The sequence below is a fragment of the Dama dama genome, chromosome 10, assembly GCF_033118175.1.
Source record: "Dama dama isolate Ldn47 chromosome 10, ASM3311817v1, whole genome shotgun sequence".
Classification (NCBI taxonomy): Eukaryota; Metazoa; Chordata; class Mammalia; order Artiodactyla; family Cervidae; genus Dama; species Dama dama.
In genome coordinates, this window is record NC_083690.1 from 2006596 (window position 1) to 2012616 (window position 6021).

A 6021-nucleotide genomic window follows, 5' to 3' on the forward strand; every position below is an offset into this window, starting at 1 on the left:
CTCCTCAGGCCTCTGGGCCCAACCACGCTCCATGGCTCTGCCTGTTGTAAGCGCGTTTCCGATCTACACCCTCATGACAATTAAGAATGCTGGATAAGACCCTTCCCACCCTCTAACAGCAAGTGGATTCGGAATCTTCAGATCAGATAACCAAGTGAAGGTGAGAACTCAGATGTCACAGCACCTAAACCACCTGGGTTCTGAGATATTTGCCAAAATGAGCAAACTTGAGCTGAAATTCATTTTCCTTACGGGCTCACAGTTCAAAGGGCCAGTAAAAGGTGATATACCCAAAGGTGACTTTCCCATAAACCTGGGGCCCTAAAAAGATATCCCACTGGCTTATCCTTTTCCCAAATACAGGCACTGGTAAAAAGAAATAAAAAAACAGGAAAAAAAACCCCTGGATATTCAGCAGAGAAGAAAGGATGCTTCACTAATAAATTGAAATCACATGCTGATACACAAACAAATCCCGCCCCCCCCGCCCCAAGAAAAAAGTACTTCACAGGCCACAAGGTGCCAGGGCTGACAAACTCACCAGGCACACAGGGCCAGGCACCTGCATGAAAACCAGCAGGCACTGCAGACGTCACATGCAATACAACTTGGTTTGAAATATCTGCAGGGAACCACAGAATATAAAAAAGCACACAGCAGGACTTATCTGATGGTCCAGTGGTTAATAATCTGCCTGCAACTAAACTTGAGTGCCACAACTGAGCCCATGTGCAGCGAAGAAAATTTAAAAAGATAGAAATTGCGTTATGATTTCCAACGTAACAGAGTCAAAAATAGAATGTTAAAATATTTTAACCCCACCCCCCAACGCCGGGGGGGGGGGGGGGGGTGGGAATTGGGCAAAAATGGGAGGAAAAAAGAGAATGGGAACGACAAATGTAAAGACCCCAGAAGATGGCATCAACAAAACAATGGAGGAATTCCCTGGCAGCACAGTGGTTAGGACTCCACACTTCCACTGCCCACGGCACAGGCTCAGCTCCTGGTCAGGGAGCTAGTCTCACTTGCTCTGTGGTGCATGGGTTGGTCAGTCAAGTTCATTCTGGTTTAACTTTCTGGCCAACCCAATATTGACTATGTGACTTAAATGACTCAAAGAAAGGATAAAGATCAGACTTGAGGCTTAAAGATGAAAAGCACAAATACAGTAAAGAATTACCACTAATAATAACAGATCCAGAGACCAAAGTGTACCCTGCAAGGCTCCCTTCTGGTGTTCTCATGTGGTCACCTCCCCTTGTGTGGCTGTTTTGTTGCGGTTTTTAAATTTTATTGGCATATAGTCGATTTACAATGTTGCATTAGTTTCTGCTATATAACAGTGAGTCAGTTATACAGACATGTAATAGTTTGCATTTGTTAATCCCAAACTCCCCATCCATCCCTCATCAAAGCTTTTTTATTATTTTTCGAAGCTTTTTTAATGTGGTAAAATACAGGGCTTCCCTGATGTTCACTGGTCATCTGCCTACAATGTAGCCAACCAGGTCAATCTCTGGGTTGGGAAGATCCCCTGGAAGAGGGCATGGCAAACCATTCCAGTATTCTTGCATGGAGAACTCCAGGGACAGATGCCTGATGGGTTACAGCCCATGGAGTCGCACTCAGACATGACTGAGTGATTAACACCAACTCATGCAAAATATAGGTAACACATACTTACCAGTTCAACCACTGTAAAGAGTACGACTCAGTGGCATTCACTTCATTCACAATGGTGATGGTCATGTGCCATCACCACCTCTACCCAGCTCCAGAACTTTCTCACGGCCCCAAAGGAAGCCCTGTGTCTACTACCAGGCGCCCCCTCCACACCTCTCCCAGCCCAGCCCCATGGCTTTACTGTCCAGCATGTTGCTCGGCACATTCTCAAGGCTCAGTGGTGCTGGACTTGCATCTGATCTGATGCCCTGATGCTCAGGAGCTGTGGGACAGTTAATGCGTGCTGTCTGTGGTGATTTCCAAGGAGAGCAAAGCTCTCTGGAAGGACTGTGGGGCAGATGAGGGCCCGGAGGAGCTGGCGAGGTACGTACCTCCAGGCCTGGGTCTGCAGCGTTTTGTGCTCTCTTCTGCTCAGAGGCAGGGCCTGGTCTGGGGCTGAAAGGCCTGGATTCCAAGGTGGATGGACTTGGGCAAGTGTTCCAGAGGGGACAGGAGCAGCCCCGGAAGGCCCAGGGCAATGTAACACTGCACTGTGACTTATCATGCTGCTGTTCAGTCGCCCAGTCGTCTCCAACTCTCTGTGACCCCATGGACTGCAGCACGCAAGGACTCCCTGTCCCTAACCCTTCCTGAAAGTCTGCCCAAGTTCATGACTATTGCATCAGTGATACCATCCATTCATCCCATCCTGTGATGTACCACACTAAATACACCATACTGTACTGCATACTTGAAGTTGCTTAGTGCTTAAAACTTATCACAAGAAAAAAATCATTTTGCAAAATATATATATATATATCATTAGCATGTACACCTAAAACTAAAGTTAACATTTGTCAATTTAATCGCAATAAAAATTTAAAAACGAAGGTGGCCAGGATCCAGGTGGGGGAAGTCCTTAGCCAGCAGTTGGCAGCTTCTCTCTTGAACTGTGAGGACAGCACCACCTCCTCGGGAGGGCAGCCCTGAGCCCACGGGCACCAGCAGGGAAGGCAGGCGGCAGGCAGGCCGGGGGCGGCACAGGGGAGGGCAGATGCAAGAGGGTGGCACTCACTAGCGCTGTGGGGGCTGAGGATGCGCAGGGACCCCCAGGCCATCCTCACAGGCTCCCGGGTGCCCCTGGGTGGGAGCGGAGGGCCGCCTGAGGCCAGGGTTCACTGGCACCTGGGGGCAGACCTCGTGCTGACCCCAATCACATGCGACCCTGTTCTGGGCGTGTGGGGGAAGGTCACCTGAAGGCCTGGCTTAGGTCTGGTGCAGTGACATAGAGCAGATCACTGCGCCGCGATCAGGCCCAGGATGGCTCAGCCCCTTCCCCTAGGTCCAAACAAGTGTCACCATCACGTGTGCCAATGACAAGAGCTGGGAGACCTGCTCTAAGCTGTCCCGTTCATGTCCCAGGGATGCCACTGAAGGCCCAGCTCTCCGGGTGCTTCGGACCAGCAGCAGCAGCAGCCTGGAGCAACAGCAACCTTCTCGGTACCGGTACAGGCTACAGTCGGGCACCACACTCAGCAGGAACTGACGCTGATCACAAGCCTCATCCTGCGATTCCAGAGACAGACAGCAGACCAGTGGCTGTCGAAGGCTGCGGCCTAGGGGCACGCCTGCTGGCGGGGGCAGGGTTGGGGGTGATGGGAATGTCCCAATGCACAGTGACGACCACCACACTGCGAGCACACTGAAAACCACTAAACCACACACCTCAGGCAGCTGAGATGTTGAATGTTACGTGAGGTTAAGTTTGTCTCCATCAAACCAACCAACCTACCTGCAAAAAAAGAAGTCTACATTCTTGGATCCCTCCCCAGATCCACAGGAAGCCTAGAGGGGCCCACACCACCTGCTACAAGGCCTTCGGGTGACAAGGGCATGGGGTGAAGTCCCAGCACCTCTCAGCTCAGCCCGGCCCAGCCCCCAGAGCAGGACCACCCTGTTCAAGGCAGGGGACCCTTCTGAGGCACAGCCTCTTCACAGGCACAAACCATGGCTGGACACGGGCCCCACCCCTGGAATCACTCCCTCCTGGCTCCCAGGCCAGCCGGGTGCACACACCTACTGCACAGCCGTCCCCCTGCGAAGACGGCCCTGTGTCCACACGCCGCAGCGAGTCTGGACCGCCGAGGCGGCCACGGAGCTCACAGAGCTGCAGGGCCAACACCATCCCTCCAGCCCTCAGATCCCCAGACTTCAGGCCTGGGCTTTGCTAGAGACCCCCAGAGAGAGGCGCAGAAGGCAAAGCATCCCTGCCCTTGGCTGCAGACCCCCCCGCCCGCCCCCTGGACAGTCTGGGGCCTCCATTCCAGAACCACCACAAGCTGCTATCGCCATATCCCCCACTCACACTCCCGCGCAGAAGACTGGGACTCAGGGAGTCCCTGAAAACTCGGGGACTGGAAGGGCCAAGGGAAGGACCACACAGCCCTGGGACTGACCACAGGCCCCTGGAGATCTGCACCTATGGGCTCAGCCAACCCAACTCACCGAGGACTGCCATCACCGCCTGCTCCTGGCATCCGCACCCATTCCTGTTAAGCCAGCACTTCCCCACAGCAGCGCTCTAACAAGGAGGAGAGGGCACCCTCCAGGGTGAGCGGTGCCCTCCTCCCAGCACCCTCCCGGTGCTGCCCCTGGAGCCGCGGCATCCAGAGAGCAGCCTGCTGCACTTCTGCGCCCAGTGGAGTGGAGCCAGCCGAGGAGCCGAGGCTCAGGGGCTGGGGGAACCAGGCGGACCTTGCAGTCAGGCCAGGGCACACTAAGGGCAAGCAGGTGCCTCTGGACTGAGAGCAAGCACCCAGCTGTGGCGGGGAGCAGAAACCGCCTCCCAGGCATCTTAACCCCAGCCCACCTGCTTTCTGGCTGGGACCTCCAGGGTCCTCTAAGTTCAGGGACGCCATCTGCCCTCTGCCTCTTCAAAACCACCCTCCAGGGATGGTAGCAAACAGACTGCCGCTCAACCGTCCATCAGAAATGGATACAGTACTAAGTATGTGTGCCCTGTCACAACACAAACAGAACCCCCAAACACCCCCTCGGGAGGTTAAGAATGGAGACTTGAGGAGCTAGGCAGTCTTGGCCCTGGCTGCTGACTCAGTCCAGACCCTGCCATCACGAGCTGGGTCACAGAGTGGAGTCAGGAAACCACCAGCACAGCCTGCCTCTCTGCCTGCCCCTCCCCACCACCACCTCTACCATCTCACGGCTTTCCGCCAACTCATATCTACTTCCCACAGACTGCACATCCCCTGCTCCCCAACAGGTACCTACCTGGCCTCTCAGTGGTCAACTCTGGCCCAGCCTGGCTACAGGCCAGGGCAACGCCCCTGGACAGAGGGACATCACTGATGCCACACCGCCTTCCCGTGGACACAGCTGGCTGGGGAAGACCCTGCCACAGGGCAGCAGAGCAGCCCATTACCCACATCCCTCCAGAGGGAAACAAACCGCAGTGAGGAGCCTAGAAGAGGACCACTGACCATGCCCTGGAGCTGGCAGCCACACGACTCAGACCCAGAGTCCATGTGCTCTGCAAAGGGGTGTGGGTGTGTGTCTCACAAGGTGGCATCAGAAGCTGCCTCCGAAAATAAACCACCCCCTCCCCTGATGAACTCTCCTGGTGGCTCAGACCGTAAAGAATCTGCCTGCTAATGCATGACACCTAAGAGATGCAATCCCTGGGTCGGCAAGATCCCCTGGAGAAGGGAATGGCAATCCACTCCAGTAGGCTTGCCTGGAGAATCCCATGGACAGAGGAGCCTGGCCGGCTACAGTCCATAGGGTTACAAAGAGTCAGACACGACTGAGCACACACACACTCATCTTCCCCCTGAAAAGCGAAAAAACGAAAGAGCTCCCAGTTATATCTTCAGAAGAGCTCACTTTAGTCTCGAGATACAAGTGGAAGGGCTGAGGGAGAATGGATAATACCACCAGCCCTACCAAGGGTGAGCAGAACCACGACTGACCCCAAAGTCAGCATGCCCTCCTCTGAGGACCTTGTGGCCATCATGTCGATCTTTCCGCAGGTCTTTCTTTGCTCTGAATAACTCCAAGAGGGGGAACTGCAGCTTATCTGAGCTCCAGTGCTGGGCAGAGACTGCTGACCACAAACCAGACAGGCAGTCCTCCAAAGAAATGGGGGAAGAGAACAGCTTGGACCTCAGAAAGACACATGGGGCTGGGAGAGCAGATGGCCGTGTGCCTCTGGCTCAGTCAGCGCGTCAGATGCCAAAAGGCAGAGGGGAGCCCAAGGAGGAGTCACATTTCTGGGCTACGTGCAGGTGACCTGGGCGTGCCCCCCACCCTGTGGAAGGCGCAAGTCCAGTGCAGCCAGGACAG